Here is a 21,700-nt window from a genome sequence, read left to right as displayed (position 1 = left end):
AAGCCAAGCTTCCCAGCCCGCCCCTGGCCGCCGCTCAAGGGAGAGAACAACATGCAGGCGCGCCAGGAGCCTGAGAGATCAACACAGAGGGGCACTTGCTCCAAGCCTCCTCGGTGTGGCTGGGGGCAGGCCCCCAGTGGACACACACACACACACACACACACAGCACCTGCTCCGAGCCTCTGCTGCCAGACTGTGCCTTAGCCCTGCTCCCCACGGGGATCGGGCCTAAGCCGTCAGTAGGACATCCACTGAGGGCTCCCAGACTGTGAGAGGGGGAAGGCTGGGCTGAGGGACCCCCCACCCCCCAGTGCATGAATTTCGTGTACCGGGCCCCCCCCCCCCTCTCTCTCTCTCTCTCTCTATATATATATATATACATATATATATATATATATATATATATATATTTCCCTAAAACTTTTATGTTACTGAAACAAATTATTTTTAATGAGAGTCAGTGTGAAGACTTCATTAAACATTAAAAAAGAGGGAGTTCAATTCTCAAACTTAAATGATAACATGTTTCTTAGAAGTGATAGCACTGTATACCAAGGTTCAAGATAAGACAGAATCAACCCTTTTATCTCTTGGCAAATATGTGTAAATAGTCAAGCTCTTAATGGCAAACCAGTTACTTGCCCCTGTTCCTTTGGAGTTCCTTTGGCCTTCCCTTGCCGCCCTGCCAGCCTGGTTGTCAGGGTCAGACAGTCCCATGATCCTTGCTCTCAGGTGCTGGCAATCAGAGCTAATGGAGAGGGCCTGGGAACTGGGTTGATGGATTCTACTCCAGATTCACTACAACACCAGCAAGGCCATTGCTGTTCTTTTTACAATCCTTTTCTTCTTTCTTTTTTATTTCACTTTTTTTCATCCCCTGTGCATTTTGATGAAAACCATTAAACCCTAGTCCCTACTTCCTTCATTCACTACAGTTGACCCACCTCAACCTTATTCCTTACCACTTCAAGATTCCTGTCTTCATTTATTCTCTTCTCCTTCCTTCGTAGGTCAAATTAACATAGTTTTTTCTTTCAAGTCAAGAGTAAACTATTTGGACTTTCCATGCCATTTCCTTTCACTTTCTAGGAGGACTATGTTCCGACAATAATTCTATCTCCTTCCTATGTTGTAATGTACCCCACGAATCACAGAAGGACTCCTCAAGAAGTCGAATTAAAAAGTCACATTTATTGCAATCCGGGACTATGAGGGACCATTCCCCAAATCTCATAGTAACAAGATGGTCGCAGCTCCAAGGTTTATATAGGCAAAAAATCACAAAGGTATTGATTACATCCCAGGGTTTGGAATGAGGAACCTGGCTCGCAAAAAGCAGTTTACAGAAGCAGAATTAAGCATGTTAATTATAGTTTTGGGTCTCGGGGTCACTGAATTGACAGAAATACATTATCTAGAGCCCTCGGGTCTGGAATGAGGAACCTAGTTTGCAAAGAGCAGTTTAAACAGCATGTTATAAACACATTATCTAGAGCCCTTGGGTAACCTGGGTTAAACTTAGGCATGTTATCTAAATTACAGTTTTGGGTCTAGAGCCCTTGGGTAACCTGGGTTTATCTAAATTACAGTTTTGGGTCTAGAGCCCTTTGACCTTGGGATAACTGTACTGTCCTTCTCAGGTGAAGGAAAAATGTGCTTTCTGAAAAGGTATGACCACAACCCATGGGATATTACCCCGTATCCTCCATGTTGGGGCAGTAGCCATGGGCTACATCAAAATAACCTGTCCATCCTCTGCTGGCCACGCCCGGGATTTCTTTAAACTAACCAATGACAGTCGAGGGATGTGCGCGCCATAAAAATTACCGCATCCTATGTAACAAGACCCGGCTTGCGCCTGGCCAATCGGCAGGGCCCACAGTCCCCTCACTCCCTATTAAAACCCTGAGTTTCCCACGCCATCTCACTCTGCTTCCTGTCGCTGCGTCGGCCAGGAAGGGGAGGCGAGCTAGCTCAATAAAGGATCCTTTGCTTTTGCATCGAACATGGCTCCCTGTTGGTCTGTGGGGATCTTGAAATCTGGGCATAACACTTTCTAAGACCAGTATGACCACAACCCATGGGATATTCACATTACAATCAATAAGGCATTTAATCGAATGGGATGGTTTATATAATTCAGAAAATCAAAATAACCTGTCCATTGTTAAACAAAGCAAATAGGTACCATACTTCACCTACATATTCGGTTTCCTCTCTTTATTGGCCTTTTCCTCCTTACCTGCAAGCATGCTTAGTTTACCCAGTGGTCGGCAAACTCATTAGTCAACAGAGCCAAATATCAACAGTACAATGATTGAAATTTCTTTTGAGAGCCAAATTTTTTAAACTTAAACTATATAGGTAGGTACATTGTTATTAACTTAATTAGGGTACTCCTAAGGCTTAGGAAGAGCCACACTCAAGGGGCCAAAGAGCCGCATGTGGCTCGCGAGCCGCAGTTTGCCGACCTCGGGCATTAATTAAACAACCCTGCTGCCATCAAGCTTCCCCTGGACTTTTTTAACCTCAATTAACCTGTTCTCCTCCTTCCTGTAGAGAAGGAAAAACAGTTTTCCTTCTACCTTTCTAAGTTCTCAGCTGAGCACACTGTAACGAAAGACAGTCCCCAATATAACAGACGTTTATTAACAGGTATACCTCACATATACAGGGGAGATACCCAGGGAAAAATGAGTAACTCTCAGAGGTAGTTTAGAATTCATCTTAAATAACATCTTCAGCTAAATGATAAGAGGGAGGAGGAGAAGTAGAGGAGGACAGTTATGGGGAGGTGATCAGGAAAAGTAAGAGTGAGATTGTTATGCAGATTTAAGTTGCTGCCTCTCCATAGACAAAAGTCTCTAGTTATTTAGTTCTCCTCCTCTGCCTGTTTCAGAGAGGGAGACACCTTTCAAATGGAGATTTCCTTTATAAATGTAAATTTTCCTTATAAAAGAGGGAAGTTCTCATCTGTTTTCAGAATTTCTCCTGTGTATGCTGTTTCCCAAAATAATATGCTCAAAATAATCCTTATGACAAAGAGGCAAATTTTGAGGTGCATATTCTGCCACCCTCATTCCTCTCTGAAGCCTCCCAACTTCTCCATTAACTCTTAAGTTTCCTCTAAATATGACTGCTCTCAGATTTGATTCTTCTGCCATTTAATTTCTCTCCCTTTAATCAAATCCCTTCCTATGACTTCAGTCATTGTTTCTGTGTGGTCAGTCCCCAAACTGATTCTCCATCCCAATCTCTCACCTACTCTCTAAACTCACACATCAAGCTCCTGGCAAACTTCCCAGAACATCCAGCCCACTGACAGTGAAACTCACGTGTCCCAAACAGTGCTGGCCAACACCCTCTTCCATGCCTCAAAATTAGCTTCTCACCTGATTCCAGAACTATTAATGACACTCATTCTCTCAGTCCCTCAATTATAAAAATTCAATTTCACTATTTTTCTCATCAACAACACAAGTTGTAGTCAGTTGCATAGCACTTTGCATTGTCTTTGAAAGTATATCTTGCATGGCCGACATGGCTCAGTGGTTGAGAATCAACTTGTGAATTAGTAAGTCACAGTTCAATTCTGGGTCAGGGCACATGCCTAGGTTTCAGGCTGGATCTTATCCCCAGTGTGGGGTGTGTAAGAGGCAGCCAATCAATGATTCTCTTTCATCATTGATGTTTCTATCTCTCTCTCCCTGTCCCTGCCTCTCTGAAATCAATAAAAACATTAAAAAAAAAAAACCAACCAAGCAAAAAACAAAGAAAATATATCTTGACACTAGCTACTCTTTTCCATGTTGATAGCCCTGTTTTAGTTCAGGCCCTCCTAACACCCTGCTGGACTGGTTTGTTGCTTGTGTTCTTGCCTCTCCCTAGAACAGCGGTTCTCAACCTGTGGGTCGCGACCCCTTTGGGGGTCGCCTAAGACCATCGGAAAACACATATATAATTAACATATTGTTTTTGTGATTAATCACTATGTTTTAATTATGTTCAATTTGTAACAATGAAAATACATCCTGCATATCAGATATTTACATTACGATTCATAACAGTAGCAAAAATACAGTTATGAAGTAGCAATGAAAATAATTTTATGGTTGGGGGTCACCACAACATGAGGAACTGTATTAAAGGGTCGTGGCATTAGGAAGGTTGAGAACCACTGCCCTAGAATGACTTTTCTGCTTCTCCTTCCACATGTCACCCCCACAGTCTTTCTTCTCTAAATAGCCAAATTTCACCTTCCCCCTAAAGCTCAGTTCAAATGCTACCTTTTCCATGAAACCTTCCTTGGTTTCTTCCTTCCCCTCCCCAATAAGCAGCAATGTTTCCCTCCCTAGAAATCTTTTGTTCTTTCATCACAGACATGCTAGTGTGAATAATGGCAATCTGATTTTTTTTTCTTTTGCAAGATCTTTGAGAAGAATGGTCACACCCAGTTTCATCTTTATCTTCCTTAGAGCACACAAAGCAGTTTGTGTTTTCTTTTGTTTTTAACTTCAGCTTTATTGAGGTATAATTAATAAAAATTATAAGATATTTAAAATGTACATCATGGTGATTTGATATACATATACACTGTTAAAGATATCTATCTATCTATCTATCTATCTATTTATTTATTTTTATTTGTGAGAACATTTAACCCCTCAAAAGCGTTTTGTTTATCACACATTCATTTAATGAACTCTCTTGAGCCGCTTACTGTTTGATGCAGAGTGGGCTAGTCTAGGAGCCCACTCATAAACTACTGGGGAAACAGACAACAACTGACATAATTATAAAACAGTCAGTCTGTCCACACGTCTTAATTGAATGTCTGCAATGTTTCACATGTACTTTGAGGGGCCAGGGGGAGTCGAATGAACATAACAGGTTAGTCCTTTGTTTTCTTGGAACTTACATTATAATGTTGGGAGAGACCCAGTAAACATATAAACCAGTGTAAACTGGTAGTTCTTAGATCTGGCTGCACATTGGAAATCACTGAGGGGTACTTTAAAAAGCATACCTGTGTCCCAGCTTCAACCCAGACTCATTAGATCAGAATCAGCCAGGATTGCACCCCATTGACGGAAACAAATTGTATCAGGTAGTGATAAGTGCTGAGATGGATTAAAATCGAAATAGGTTGAATGATAGAAGTTGTGTTGTGACAATGGTGGTACCGGGGAGTTTACTTTTATTGGGTAATACCGGAAGGCCTCTCTGAGGAGGTGACATTTTCATTGAGACCTGTATTATGGTGAGGAGTCAGCCATATGAAGATCTGGGGGAAGAGGGTTCCCAAGCAGAAAGTGCTGGGTTCTAAAATAAAGATGAGGTGAAATTTCAGAGGAAGTGTGGCCTTTTCGCATATATGTACGATAATCTAAAAATAATGTCTTTCATCTACGAAAGAAGCTTTTTAATTAAACTAGGCTGACTGCAAATGTGAAACTTGGCTGTTCTATTGAATACTTGGTCTGGGCTGAATTTTATGGATCCATTGACTTACCCAGTCAGGAAGATGACTCTGTTTAATTATATTTTTCTACACTGCAATCAGTACTACAGGGCTTGCTGTCTGAATTCAACGCCAATCTCCTTGTTTAAAATAAACTTAGGTACTTGGTGTTGTCACTTCAGTAAATAAATAGAGAAAGCAGTGACTTCTACCTTAATTCTGTGTGTGTGTGGGGGGCGGGCAGGGAAAACACTCAGAGGAGTCATTCACACAGCGTCCACCTCTCACTCGTGTTTGAATGAGTGAAGATCAGCACGTTTCAAGAATCAAGTTGCCAACTAGCATTTGTTGTACATTCCGTTTGTGACGAGAAGAGTATCTTTCTATCAGGACACTTTGGCTGCTAGTAAAAGAACACCCTACCAAATGGCTTAAACAATAGGGAACTTATCTCAAAACCTCCTGATAGGAGGATAAGTCCAGAGTTAGTCATAGGTGAACAATGTTCTTAGCAACCTGAATTCTTGCTTTCCTCCCATTCTGACATCCTCAGCAGGTTGGTTCGCCCCCTTAGGCCCACCCTGTAGTGCTGAGATAGCTACTGCAGTATAGGCAGGTTTCAGTGTCCTAGAGGCACAGTAAAGTGGCTAGTTTCTTTCTTTCTTTCTTTCTTTCTTCCTTTCTTTCTTTCTTTCTTTCTTTCTTTCTTTCTTTCTTTCTTTCTTTCTTTCTTTCTTTCTTTCCTTCTTTCTCTCTCTCTCTCTCTCTCTCTCTCTCTCTCTCTCTCTCTCTCTCTTCCTTCCTTCCTTCCTTCCTTCCTTCCTTTCCCTTCCTCCCCTTCCTTCCTTCCTTCCTTCCTTCCTTCCTTCCTTCCTTCCTTCCTTCCTTCCTTCCTTCCTTCCAGGTTATGGGTAAAGCTATCTCCAGCAGCATTCCCCTCACAACTCACATGCTTGTCTCTTATTGGGTAGGCAGATAGATGGCCGCTGTGATTGGCTAATACAAGAGTTTCCTCCTGAAGCCATGGAGCAGTCCACCTTTCTTAAGAACAGTCACCAAATCCCAGAAAAAAAGGATTGATTCTATTAGCAAGGAAGAAGGGGTTGATATTATTGGGTAGATAGTCAACAGAGTCTGCCAATAATATTATTTCCATTTTATAAGTGGAGATATCAAGGCTCAAAAAGGTTAAATCACTTATCCAGATCACACAAGTTTGAGTCCAATAGTGTTTCCATGCATTTCTCTTTGAAACCCACACACATACACACACCCAAAACTTGTTTTGGTTGATGGAGATGATGTAAGTAGATGGAGAAAGAATCCTGGAAGAAAATAGAAAATGGCTGATGTCAGAGTAAGTCAAGAAGACCCTGCTTAGCAAATTATTCCAGAAGAAAATACATCAGCTTCTATACAGCAATAAAAACAGCTTTTAACTTGGACAACCAGCCCAGCATGTCTGCATTGTAAAAATATATAATTAAATTGAGCCTTTATGACTGGTCAATTAAATCAATTTGATTGAAATAAAATCCACCTGGGCCAAGAAATGAGCTAGAGAAGCCAAGGTTCTGTGTACAGTGTCTGCCAGACTTAAAATGAAAACCTTGCTTTTTCTAGACAGGGATGCGTTTTGTTGATTGCAGCACCTGTAAGAGAAGGAGTCATCTCTAGAATTTTCGATTATGAGTTATTTCACAAATAGGTTTTCACTTTCCAACTCTGGAGGCAACCTGCAGTTTCATTCTTGTTACATTTTTTTCTTGGTTCCTACCTTCCACTGTGGTGTTATATTTCAGAGGCTGAATATGTGAAGCAGCGATAGTGAAAAAGGGAAATTTCCGTGGAATTGACATCAGTGCAGTGTTTTGACTGCTCATCTCTAAGTGTATTTCTGTGCATCCTCATCATTACAGACTAAGTGTTCATGGTAGGAGTACCTGCTCTGTAATAAATGATTGAGTGCTTCCTACTCTTATATTTGCATTTTAAAACAGAAAGTAAAGTTAATTTTTAGGCTTTGCCAACAGAGCTCTGTTTGAGAAGGGAATTTATCTGATCTGTGCAGAACCATATGAAAAAAAATGTGAAAACTTTAAACAGGGAAAAAAATTCTCTCATTTTTGAGGCTTTCCTTGGAAAACTCAATTCATCCTTTGTTATCTTTTTAACCCTCATGAATGATGGTGGTGCTTAGGGAACTCTGTTATGTATAGGCATTAAAGACACTTCACTAACAGTTTTAGTTAACAGTTTTAGACCTCTCAGAGAGGGAAGTCCCATAGCCAGTGTGTTGACATGGAACAGCCTCAAGATTTGTTAAAAAGTAATAAAACATTTAACTGTGTAAATGTGAAAAGTCCTAGGGGAAAAAATGGTACAACTTGTCTTTTATTATATCTTAAAATAATTCTAAAATACTATAGTGTAGAAAAATAATATCCTAAGGCTTCCTACACAGGAAAACATGGAAATTAAAGAACATTGGAATTAGAATTTCTTGGACAAGTTACTTAAAATTTATATACCTGCTTCTCATCTATTAAATGGGAGATTATAATGACAATACCTACTTCACAAAATTGTCAGGAGACAATGACATCATGTATAGAGAATATTTATTTAGCATAGTGCCTGACTTACAGTAATTTTTCAGAAGTGTAGCTGTTATTAATACAATTGGTACTGTTACCACAAGCTGGAGTAGGGTGTCTTTTATTCTATTCACAGAATTCTTACCAAATTCTGGCAGAAATGATTATGGCCCAACATTAGTCACAGGTGCTCAGAACTTGGGGTAAGGAATCATCGAAGGAAGGCTATTTGTGTGGGGCGGTCACATGTTGATGTTCTGACTTAGTCAAGCCTCAGTCTCAAGCATGTGCTATTTGCTCAGTAATCCATGCGCTTAGTCATAAATCGTTCCAGTTCTCCTTCCCAACTCATGATAAGTTTTTGCTTCTCTGTCCACTTAGTTAGGTATCACCATGTATCATACATTGGTCAGTGAAATGTGAGCAGAAATGACAGTTATCACTTCTAGAAAGAAGCTTCTAAGAACCAGGGTATAAGCGCATTCCTTCGTAACTGGCAGTTATAGAGGCCCAGAAAGTGTGGCTGCTCTCTGAGGCCTTAGAGTGAAGACAACCCAGAGATAGTCCCTCCGTGGACCCATAATGGACATGTAGTGAGAGTGGGAAATAAACGTTCTCTTGAGACACTGAGATTTTGGTTGTAGGTTTTTTTGTTGTTGTTGTTGTTACCACAGTATAACCTAGCTTATCCTATTAGATACACTCAGGTTATCCCTTTAAACTCTAGAGAAAAAAATATAGTATTGCTAACAGTAATAAAATATGTAGCTGTTTGGAGATAGTAATTCTTAGTGACTATTTTGTGTGTGCATGCATATTATATGTTGTATTACACATAAGCCGCAGGAAACTTAGACTTTGAAGTTAAACAGATTTATATTAAAATTTCTAGTTAAATTTATTGTAAAATAAGATTTATCTCCATTTCATTCAGAGGAAATCAACAAACTAACATTACCAGCATTTTTTTTTTTCTGCAAGGGAGTCCACCGTGATGCTAAAGTCGGGACTCTGAATTCTAGGCCTGATAGAATCAGTAGGTAATGGTCTCTCTCGCTGAGAGCTTATTCAGAATGGTGTCTTGTGACGCAAAGGGGCTTTCTGAGAGGAGATAATGCACTCAGCCATGCCCTGGCTCTTGTCTCTGGTAATAAAATAGTCTTCTCTAACCCCTAACCGCTATTGCAGTGTTCCAATAAACAATGGTGCTTAGTATATAGAAGGTCTTAAATACTATGTAATGAGTAAATAAATGGAAGTAGTTCACAGTTCTTCTAAATGTGCTGGACTCTTTCATGTCTGCATTTGAAAAATAAATGTCTTTATTTTGGACAATAATTTAAAAACATCTCAGTATTAAGGTGTTTATTCTTTTTTAATACTTTACATATGACCGACCATGTAGCCACAGATTTAGGCTATTTTATTTGATATTTTTTACTCCTGATTATTCCATTTGGGTCTCTCAAACTATATTATGAAATCCCTTAATTATTTAAATTGGGAACAGATTAATTATCTCCAGTGTACAAACTCAAATTAATTTCACTATTAACTTGAGTTTTAAATTGATTAATCTTGGAGTGTTTAAGGAACCAGGTAAAATTTTTTTTTTCATCCTTAAGGAAAAGGACATATTTGACTTGATGAAACTCTCTCCATCATCCCCATTATGCTAATAGGAGTAAGAAATTTACCAGAAAACTTTGGATTAGATTTTATAAACCAGCCAGAAACCTGTGTGTCTGGAGCTTCTGGGGGAACAATCTGTGAGTCATTTTAAAAAACAAACACACTCATCATCACAGTGCGTGTTGTTGCCATGGTGATTAGGCCTGTGGCGTTGGCTTGCTTGTGTTCCAGTAAAGGGAGGAAGGGGAGAGAAACTGAGAGTTCAGAGCTTTGACTATCAGCTTCAATTATTGCAGGAAAGAATATAGGGTGTTCTTGAGAGCATATTGGCACAGTCATCGTCAGAGGGAAGTAAAGAAACCCTGGCATCCTGCCTTTGTTGTTGAATATGAGTTAGCCATATTAGTGTTGGGTGTTGTGAGTCACAGGTGAGAAAAGGACCATTTGGCATTCTCTTGGGAAGAAGGGGGAAAGATAGGGTTTTTAATCTGATATATAATTCTATTTAAATCTCTAAGGTCTTCCTGGTGAACTGTCTCGTACACAGGTGCACAGGGCTTTAGTGATCCTCTAAAAGGCACGAAATGCCACTGGCATAACATTATTGCAGAGTTAAAGGACCCTCAGTGCATTATTCTAATATGGTTAGAGACTGGTCTTAGTGAGGCCATTGTTTCAGATCTGATCTCCGAGTAGACCAGGTATCTTTCCTGTATTTTGTGGAGTAGATGTGACTCCTTTATCTTGGACAGTCATCTTATAATGCAGGCCCTCTGGTTCACAGAGGAGACCAGGAAGGTTATGTGAGCTCTGCCAAATCTGTCCCCTCTCCAGGGGAAAATGAAATTAAAAAACACTGTTGATGGGCAGTCAACAGAGTTATTGGGCCAGTGGAATTGCTGCAAGAGTGATTCATTATGATTCATTATGGAGAACAAACAACACCCTTAAAGTAAAGGTGTGAGTTGGTGCACATTTTTAAAAGAATGTTTCTTAGTTCACTTTGAGAAGTCTATGTAGCCTCTTAAATGGATATACAGTAGTCCCCCATATCTGTGGGGGGTACATTTTAAGACCCTCCAGTAGATGCCTGAACCACGTATGCTTTTTCCTATACTTACATACCTTTTCACTTAAGAATGGCCCCAAAGCACAAGAATAGTGATGCTGGCAACTCAGATATGCAAAAAAGATGTAAAAATCTCCCTTTAAGTAAAATAAAGGTTACTTGAACACAAGCACTGGGTTACTGTGACAATCAATCTGATAACTGAGAAGGCTACTAAGCGACTAATGGGCAGGTAGCAAAGACAGCATGGATACACTGGACAAGGAGATGATTCTCATCCCAGGCCGGATGGAACAAGATGGTGTGAGATTTTATCACCCTACTCAGAATGGCGTGTAATTTAAAACTGATGAGATGTTCGTTTCTGGGATTGTTCATTCAATATTGTTGAACCATGGTCTACCGTGGAAAGAAAACCATGGTTAAGGGTTAAGTACTATAGTACTACAATTTTATTTTTTAGAGTATTCCTCAAGCAGATTTTAAAGCAGATTTTATTTGGAGTTAAACAACTTTCTCTATTAAAACTATTTTTCAGAAGGTTTCGAATAAAGTGCCATGGGGTGTGACTAAGGATCATACAAACTCAGGGAGTTTGTGCATAATCTGTGCACTGGCATAAGATGTAATAACTACTTCTCATAACTATAGGTTTCATTTTTTCTCATAGGTGGGGAGTAGGCACATGTTGCCAAACTTATTCTGTGCTATCTTAATTTTCTTAACATTAGTAAGCAAAGCTTAACTTATAATTTTCTTCTGATGATCAAAGTAATTCATGGTGATTATTGAAAATTTGGAAAATGGGAAAAAAATTGGATGCTTAAATTGTAAAGAAAAAATAAGAATGACCCTTTCTATTAATTAGGCTGTTGGTTGAATTGTGTGTAAGAGACCTGATTTGATAGTGGCTGACACATGCTAGGAGTTATTTCCCTTTCACTTAACAATCCAGAGGTGGGTGGTCCAGGGCTGGTAAGATAGCTCTGCTCCACAAGATCGAGGGACCCAGGCTTCTGATATCACGTTGTTCCATCATTCCTAGCATGCTTCCCTTGCTTTATGGTCTAACATGGCTTGCCATAAGGACCCCACTATAACCATCAAGAAGGGAGAAAGTTGAAAGGGGAAGGCATGACCCAGAAGTTGCACGTACCATTTTTGTAGCCATCCCTTTGAACTTTGACTCATGGGCATATAGCATCAAGGGAGGCTGGGGAAAGTAGTTATTTTTGACATGTATATGGTATGCGCTAGTTTAGAATTCAATATAAGCATGAAATAAAAAGATAGAGGATATTGGGACATATCTAACAATTTCTGCTACTTCCATTATTCTATACAAAAGAGACAATACACTGTTTACATTTGTATGTATCTCTTTCTAATATTTTTTCTAGAAAAAAACTACATATCAGAAAGATTATGTATAATATTTACTAGAAAATATTACGTATTATATGTTAAATGAATATTACATATGAAAAATACATAAAATGCATTAGAGCTATCATGATGTATAAATATCTATATTAGAAAATTAGTTGAGGTTATACTATATATAAAATGTGCATTTTTTTATCCTTTAAAATTTTTTTTATTCACTGTTTTAAAGTTCTATCATGTAAAGTTTTTGTTTTATTTAATATAAATAAATATTTGATATTTAGTTGTATTTGATATTTAGTCTATTTTTTAACACATGGTAATAATTTATGATCTACATTTTGGAATTTATTTGTTTATTTTTGAATAAAGTCAAGGAGTAGCATCACTAAGAAAATGATTGAGAATATATTTGAGGATCTTGAAAAATGCTGCCAAACTGCTTTCCAAAGAAGTTGTGCTGCCCTAACCGGTTTGGCTTAGTGGATAGAGCATCGGCCTGCGGACTGAAGGGTCCCAGGTTCGATTCCGGTCAAGGGCATATACCTTGATTGCGGGCACATCCCCAGTTGGGGGCGTGCAGGAGGCAGCTGAATCGATGTTTCTCTCTCATCGATGTTTCTAACTCTCTATCCCTTTCCCTTCCTCTCTGTAAAAAAAAAAAAATCAATAAAATATATTTTTAAAAAAAGAAGAAGTTGTGCTGATTCATGCTATTGCCAATAACACATGAGAGTGCTGCCGCGCCCTGCACAGGCTCATTTTGCTAGTCCACTAATCACTGTTCTCTCTAGGGTTCATTCTCTGAAAATAGGTTGTTTTTGCCCTTACCTTGTGCTTTTTTTAATTTTATTATTCCTTTGCTGTCATTAATCATGGTAATAGTTTCCTAATAATGTTGGTTTATTTTTTTTTTTTTTATTTTTTTTTTAAATATATTTTATTGATTTTTTACAGAGAGGAAGAGAGAGAGATAGAGAGTTAGAAACATCGATGAGAGAGAAACATCGATCAGCTGCCTCCTGCACATCTCCTACTGGGGATGTGCCCGCAACCCAGGTACATGCCCTTGACCGGAATCGAACCTGGGACCTTTCAGTCTGCAGGCCGACGCTGTCATTAATCATGGTAATAGTTTCCTAATAATGTTGGTTTATTTAAAAACATATGGTTCCTGAAAGTCATCTGGGACTATGGTTGGTTGGGTTGAGACTATAGCACATGTGCCAGTCTTAAGCAATGTGAGATCGCTAGCGACACTGATGTTCATTAGGATGCAATGTGAATTGGGTTTTCACCCTTAGTCAGTACTGTAGATGTGAGGCACCTCTTTGTTCTGAGACACAACAAAAGAGAACCGATAAAGCACTTCCGGGGGCAGAGGTGATTCCCTTTGAGCTGGGTACCGGGGAGCTTTTCAGCAGTGAAGAAGCTCCTGAACGTAGGAACTGCCTTAGAGATGCACCATATCTGGGCAGTGGGCAAAATTAGGCCACAAACCTGCTCACCATCCTCAGAGGTCACTGGGGCCTTGGTGTAAAGGAATAAACAGCTCCCAGAAGCTTTGGCTGCTAAAGATGCTTTTATAACCACTAACTTGTCCATCCACCCTCTTAAAGTGCTAGATACACACAAATGGAACTCCAGCTCCACCCCCAACACCTGGAGAAGGAGTGTGCTCCATCTCTGCCACGTGGGTCCTGCTGGGAGCCAATTGGGTTAGGTCAGGGGGAAAGCTTGTTTTTATTCATCTCCCTGGTACACAGTCTCTGTCACGAAGAACTCTGCTACCCCCAGGACCCCCAACTTTGTGTTTTCATGTTTTCTTGCAGGCTAGGGATGTTCACAAAGAAAGGAACTCCTATTTTCACAAATATATCTCTTTAAAAAAAAAAGTTAACAAGATGTCTGCTTCTTGACTCAGAAGTATAAACCTATCAGACCTTCCTGCTCTTCGAGCCATGTGGCCATCACCAGCAAATCCCACTTACAGAAACATTCATTTGTTTGTTCAGCTCGTATGTATCATGTTATTTCTCCTTTTTCTAAACACATTTTCCTCTCTGCTTTCTTGACAGCCAGGATCATCCAGGGAGCCTCCGGCTTCGGGCACTGAAAAGGTAAGTCTTCTGAAGTGTTTTCCTCCAGGATCTTGAATCTCACCAGAAGTTCAAGGGAAAACAAGTGTCTGAAGTGATGCTATAGAGGAAAGCATTGAACATGTGATATTTATCAAACATTCATAGCCTCTGTAGCAATATTGACATGACTTCAGGATTTAAAGGGGAAAATGGCTCTCCTTGATAGTTTAAACCAGATTTCTCACTCAGATTCCCCGATTTTCTTCTAAAACCCGATTTGGAAAGCCTTTGCAGTCACCGCCTTAATAAAATGTATTCCTGTGGCACTAAACACGGCTACGTGCTTGCAGCTGCTGAGAACGTGCCCTGTGAACAGGAGATGTTAGGTAGATCAGAGAGTATTAGCTCAGAGAGGAGCGAGCCCTGTTCTTAACAGATTGGCTATAGACATTGTAAGGACATTTCCAGAAGCAACAACAACAACTACATTAAAAGGGCAGTTTGTGCTGGCGGGGTTTCTCCTTGAAGAAGCTGACTCGGCTTTGAGACTAGCTAAAGCCATTGTAATCTTTGGGTCTCCAGATTGCTGAGACAGGTGATGATGTGTGTGTTCTCCCCAACCAACATATATGGTTTCCTCTAGTCAGTGACTTGGATTGCCAGCCTCTCTTTTTAAATTTCACTTTATTATGAAAAATTACAAGCACATACCCAAATCAAGAGAATAATATAATGACCGTCCATAGCCCTATTCATTTAATTTTAATAATTATCAACTCACAGCCAGTATAATTTTACTTATACCCCATCCACTTCTCTTCTTTTCCCATTGGATTATATGACAGTGGCTTGAATTTGGTTGTTGAATCGTTAATATTTATTTACATAATTATTTAGTGGCTACAGTAAAATACTAATAAGAAATAAAACCTACTTATAACCTGACTTAGTTTACTGGAGCTAGTCATTCATCCGTTTATTCTTTCAGCAAATATTTATTATTTACTAGTGTCAGAACCTTCTTAGAATAAGAGAGCCAATTTTCCCCACCTCACATTTATGAAGTCCTCAAATTTGGACTTCTGACATCTCCAAATGAGGTTATCTGTCAGAGATACTCTGACAAAATTAAAAGATGACACTCATCTTATAACTTTAATTGTTAGATGCAAACATGTAAAATATGCCAAAATTTTTAAAACCTATTTTGCCATTTTTTCACTTCTGAATGTATTGGAAACTTAAAAACACAAAACACTTTCCCAACCCTCTCATGTACTTTCTTATTTTAACATAAATATTTGTTCAGTTACCTGCCTCCCTTTCAGAATATAAGCTCTGAGAAAGCATTTTGCCTTTAGTGTCTAGCAAGGTGTCCGGCACTTGTTATATATTTAATACAGTTGTTGAATGAATGAACATATGAGTGAATGGCAGATGCTGGGAATGTGAAGATGAAAAACACACAGGCCTTGCCCCGTGAGTTGCTCAGTCTCATGAGAGAGAGAAGCTTGCAAATAGGAGGTCTCTGAGCAGAGTGCTCTGGGTGAGAGAGGAGAGGACGAATGTGGTGGGGAGTTTGGTGAGAGGCTTGATGGACAAAGAAGCATTTATTTGAGCTAGGACATGAAGTGCCATCTATCAGAAAAAATATAGAAAGGACTTCTGGGAATAAGGAATTGCATGAAAGTACAAGGCCCCAAAGAGCACAGTGGAACCTTTAGAAGTTTACAATGGCCACGGCATGGTTGGGAAGTGGCCTACTACAGAGATGTGGCTTGAGAAGCAGGCCGATGAAGCTTGGGTAGGGCTCTAGGGCCAAGCTCAAGAGTGGATTCTAGTTTGGGTGGGAAGACAGAGAAGGGCACATAATTCTTTTTAAGGATAATTCCTTAGGCTGCAGAGTAACGTATAAAGCAATGGAGAGAGACTAATGGAAGGGAGGCCAGTAGATCTTGGGTTTGGAAATGAAGGGCTGATACGGGAGAACTGATGGAATTGCTGATTAAGGATGAGAAGTAAAGGAAGGAAGACATCTGGAGTAACTGCCAGATCTCCCTTTTGGGCGATGATATGGGTCGTGATACCTGGGCTACGGATACAGGAAGAGGCTTCAACTCCATGGAGTGGCCACGTCCAGGTAGCTATGTCCGGAGGCTGCTCATAGGTGGGGACAGAGCAGTGGTTCCCAGTCCTGGCTGCACATCAGAATCTCCAGGGAAGAGTTTCAAAGTTCACGTGCAGACCTCCCCAGACCAGGTGAATCAGAATTCTGGGGGTGGGGCCTTGGATATCTGAAGTTTTTAAAAGCTTCCCAGCCAGGACTGAGAATCTCTGGTCTAGAGCTTATTAAACAAAAGGCCTGTGTGTGTGTGTGTGTGTGTGTGTGTGTGTGTGTGTCTGCTTTTAAGACCATGTATAGCTTTTGCTACTCCATAAGGAGGTTCTTTTGGAATTCAGTATTTAATATCTTACAGGTGAGGGTTGAGTTGTCCCTACATTCTACCAAATATTACTAATAATGAAGACTGTTACATAAGTATTTGATATTCTTTGTCTAATATTTGGATTGATTTCTTCCAGGCATGTTTCTTTACATGTTTTTAAATAGGTTAAATCAATCCAAGCAGAATTTCTCAATGGGGGCTGCAGGCATGTTGAATGGGACAGTTCTTCACTGTGCTCTTTGTGATCCTGTCCTTGGCTCACATAAGGCCAGGGGCATCTTCCAGTCATTGTGATAGTCAGGTTCATTGGGAACTACAGTGTGTTAGCGTACAACTTTAAAGAGGTGATTTGGCATTTTCTACTCTCACCTAGAAGCGTTTTTGCTCCTTGCAAAATTATTGGTTTCAGTTATGCTCAGTGGTTCCTTATGTAAGTGGTCTCCGTGCTAACAAACTAAAGGAAGAAAGACGTGTAAAAGGAAGTGGTGTTTTGTACTGTCATAGGGATTGCGAGCATAATTGCTCTAGCACTAAAATCTGTTTTTTAAGTCTATGCAGAGAAGCAAAAAAATGAAACACTAGGTGAGCAACAGTCAAATATTGGGGTTTAAAGCAAAATACTACTAAGGCATCATGCAAATTAAATAGCAGCAATGATGAAGAATATTTTTACTTCCTGTTGCTACTGTAACCAATTGTCACACACTGATATAAAACGAGACAATTTTATTATTTTACAGTTCTGCAGGTTAGGTTGTGCAGAGATCTCACTGGGCTAAAAGCAGTGTCAACAGAGCTGAGTCCCTTTCTGGAAGAATTCATTTCTTTGACTTTTATGGCTTCTAGGGTCTGATTTCCCCCATCTTTAAAGGCAACAACATTGCATCTCTGTGTCTTTCTACCATAATTACATCTAATTCCGAACTCAGCCAGAAAAGTTTTTTATTTTATTTTAAAGACCCATGTCATAAGATTTGGAACACCTGGATCATCTAGGATAATCTCCCCTTCTCAGTGTCCTTAATTTAATCACATCTTCAAAGTCCCTTTATCCACGTAAGGTTACATATTGATGGGTTCGAGGGATTAGGACATGTTCTTATTTGGGGGCTATTTATTCTGCCTACTCCAAAGTAATTAATTGTTCTCATCTCTTTAGAAGGTAGAAATGCTTCTGGGAGCAGAGATATGATCTAACATTTTATTGTTTGGGTTGAGAAGCCTTAGGGTTCCTAAATCGATGAAGCAGGTCCTTGTCTTGATTCTGCAAATCCTGTATTTTTGATAGAGGCACTGAAGGCTTTTGGTTTTCTTGGAGTGTTTGGCCTGGGGTCGAGTGGACAGGTTGAAGTCCAAGGGCTCCATTCTTGGCCAGGTTTTCTGGTACTCTCGGTGTGGCCTCTGGAGAGTGCTGCTTTTGGCACTTCTCCAACTCGGAAAAGTTTGCCTACAGTGTGCAGGTTCCAAGGTCTTTGAATAGCAGCAAAGAAATGTGAGATTTTTATTTCATGCTGTTATGTCTGCCTGCCACCTTATACTTTATTTATTAGGCTCTAAAATGTGAAAATTGAAGGAAAAAATAACATACTATTTCAGAACCTCACTATAGCAGTATTTACTAATTTCTAGGGATGGTTTCATTTCCTCCATACATTAGGTAGGTCATCCCCAACAAAGTAAGAAAGCATTTCTTACCTAGTGAATGAAATGAATCTCTGGGTTAAGTTTTTTCGAAGACCATCTCTGGAATAGAATGTAGTCAGAGTTTTCTTATGGAGATTTAATTTGTTTTTCACCTATTTTTTGTAGCAATCCCCTTTCTATCCAACTTCTAGACCCTTCAGCAATGCAGATCTGAAGGCCAAAGCTAGGGCTCGCAGTAGAGTAACACACCATCCTTGTTTGTTGAACTGAGGTGATCCCTGCACGTGGGGCCTTCAGTGCTGAAACTAAGAGAATCTCGGGACAGATCGGAACAGTTGGCCAACCCAGATGCCTAACAAATGGCTCTGGTGGAAAGTGGCTGTCATGTTGATGAATTAAAATAGAAATGTTGATTGAATTAAACAATGACAACAACCCTCAAGGCTTGGGTTGACAATAACGGTGAATCTAACTTTTTGAAAATCTGTATCCACATATATGTGCTTGCCCATATCAACTTAAAAAAACACACAACAACACTAAGATTCACAGCTAAGAACAAGCACCATTTTTGAAATATTATATGCCATAGCCTGCCCTTGCCATTCTCCAGTGTCACCAGCAAACTCCTGCATGATGTCTCTGATGTTCACAGCTTTGATGATTTCATTATTGAGGTGACCACAGGACCTCGTTGAATCTTTCTCAGCAAGTCAGCACGTATGGAAATTATACGATCCAAGTTTCCCCAAACATCACAAAGCTCTCTTAGTTTGAATTCTGCCTTTTGTAGAATTCCGCCCCCCCCCCCCCAAAGACAGCATAGACTATTCATTCAGGAATAGACAAATATTAGGAAGTTTAACTTGAATGCTCCAGGGGAAGGGATTGGAGTGGATAATGTCTTGGAGTCTTATCCAGCACCAAGAACTTGGCGCTTTCTGACCTCCCAGTTGTAGAGCATAAACTACTTAATGATGTAAGAGACTGTATCCATAGCAAAGGCAGCCTGAGAAAACAGGAATACTAAAGGTCCGAGGCCCTCATCCCTTACATTTCTATGGCCTCCATAGAGATTTTTGCTCTCTAAGCCATGGGGACTAAGCAGAGGACTGTAAGTGTACCCAAAAGAGCAATAAATTAGCTCTTTCCAGAATAGACATTTGACTTTTAGAGTTGGTGGTGGTGTATGTATGTATGTATGTATGTATGTATGTATTTGTCCCCTATCTTCCAAACTATCCTAGTTGATAGGTACAAAGGATTCTCTTTCAATTTTTCGTCCTTTTTTTGGTCCACAAAAAGATTGAGCACTACCAGTCATGGAGGAGAGGATCTGGGTTTCTGACAAGGGTAGGTATTGGTTAGAATTATGAATTAATTTGATATTTTCCTCAATCCCTTTTTGGGGTTCTTTTCTTGTAGGACTCCCAATCTTGGTTTTATTTTAATATCAGCCTCATTTCATCTTTGAACTTCTGTTTTTTTGTGACAAGTTGTAGCAGAAATAAAAGCAGGTCAAATCATGATGTTGTCATTTACACTGAATATTTTATTCTTTTTTGAAGAGAAATTAGAGAATAAGTATAAATGAGATCCAAATGACTACTCCAGGTACAGGGTTTCTTTGGAACAGTGGAAAGGTCTTGAAACTAGATGTAAGTGATGACTACACAGCCTTGTGAATGTACTAAACGCCTTTGAATTATACACTTGAAGATGGTAAATACTATGTGAATTTTCCAATTTAAAAAATATCAATTGAACTTCAAGGGATTTTTTTGTAAGAAACTGTTTTTCCTTATCTTAAAATTCTGGAAGAAGTCTATACCCATTTTAATTCCCTCACATTAAATTTCTAAACCAAAATTGTTATCTATTCTGTCCCATTACTGGGAGATATTTGGACTTCAACATGTCTGCAAGGCAGAACTAATGCAGAAAATCTCAAGGAGGTAGAAGAGGAACATCTCTGAGAATTAAGACACTAGTTGTTTATTATTAAGATATATAGCTGGTTGGGTGGCTCATTTGGTTGGAGCATCATCCCATACACCAAAGATTACAGGTTCAATTTTTGGTCAGGGCACATACCTAGGTTGCATGTTTGATTCCCAGTCAGGGTACATACAGTAGGCAATTGATCGATGTTTCTCTCTCTCACACACACCCTCTCTCTTTAAAAACCAATAAACATATCCTCAGGTGAGTATTAAAAAAAAGATGTATAGTTTTTGTTATTGGAATATAGACTGGCCTGTACTTTGCAAAGTTGATCACAATAAAAATTTGTTTTTTAAGTAAAACAATTCGAAACAGTGGACTTTCTTCCACCTCTCATGGGATAGAGGTTATGTCATTGAAGCTGGAAAGTTTTTTAATAACCTATAGTAGCAGATCACAATTGGATATGATAAGATGGAAAGATGTGGAAACTTTAGTGAACTGTGAGCATGAAAACAAATTTCATATAAAGAAATGTTTTTAGGAACATGTCTCCTTAGATAGCCTCCAGGGCTGTCACCTGATCAAAGTCTGATGGCGATTCGTTTAAGGGATGAACTCTATTGGGTTTCTACACAGTCTTTGGTTTAATGATGAAATGTTAAGGTTTTTGATTCCTTCTGGATTCAGAAACAACCATTCTGACCTTTCTACAGAGATGTAACTAGGCAACCAGCATAGCACTTAGCCAGTGCTTAGCATCCAAACTTCGTAGCCATTGCATCATTTTGAAAAAATACTATTTAAATCTGTCTTTTAGCTTTGGCCTATGCTGCTGTACAACCTTTAATTTCTTAGAAAATATCATGCAAACCCCCAGCTATAAAATAGCATGGTTCCTAGAAGCCCAGCATCCTCTACTATCCGCAAGGAAGTGAGCTTCCAAGAACAGTGGCAAGAGCTGAGAGGCAGCCGTATGCACTGTGCTTTATAATTGGGAATTAAGGAAGTAGGTTTCATGGTTAGAGTGTGAAGGTGTAAGAATTTAAAACCATCTCCTCAGCAGGTGGTAATGCGCATCCCTAACAAAATGATTAATGGAAAACATACATTCCCAGAGATGCAAGCTGGCTTTTATTCTAGTGAAGTTGATTTTACTTTGCTGGATAGGTAGTAACTAGAAATACCCAGTATGATCAACAAACAAGAATGTATTGAAAGTTTTTGATGTTAGACACTATACTGGGTATGTACTATATTCCTTTTCTCTGATAACCATGCTTTTAATTTTTTTAATTGTTTTTTATTATGAATTTATGTGTAAGATTTTAAAAATTCGGGTAGTAGACATGGGAATAAATGAAAACCAGAAGTTTCTTTCCAAACACCAACTTCTAGTCTCACTCCCTAGAGGTAACCACTGTTAATAGTTTCTTGTT

At 39.4% G+C, this 21,700-nt stretch overlaps 1 protein-coding gene across 1 annotated transcript in view; it reads left to right on the top strand.

Annotated features, from left to right (window-relative positions):
• GNG2 (G protein subunit gamma 2) overlaps positions 1-21,700 on the top strand; it is a 110,952-nt gene that overhangs the window by 5,908 nt on the left and 83,344 nt on the right. The window contains exon 2 of the mRNA XM_006106483.3: positions 14,224-14,265. The gene's annotated coding sequence lies outside the window, so the exon portion shown is untranslated. The remainder of the gene's footprint in view (positions 1-14,223; positions 14,266-21,700) is intronic.

Source organism: Myotis lucifugus, unplaced genomic scaffold (genome assembly GCF_000147115.1).
Source record: "Myotis lucifugus unplaced genomic scaffold, Myoluc2.0 scaffold_836, whole genome shotgun sequence".
NCBI classification, from domain to species: domain Eukaryota; kingdom Metazoa; phylum Chordata; class Mammalia; order Chiroptera; family Vespertilionidae; genus Myotis; species Myotis lucifugus.
Note: the sequence above shows the minus strand (reverse complement) of the source record. Positions and strands in the feature narration are given on the sequence as shown.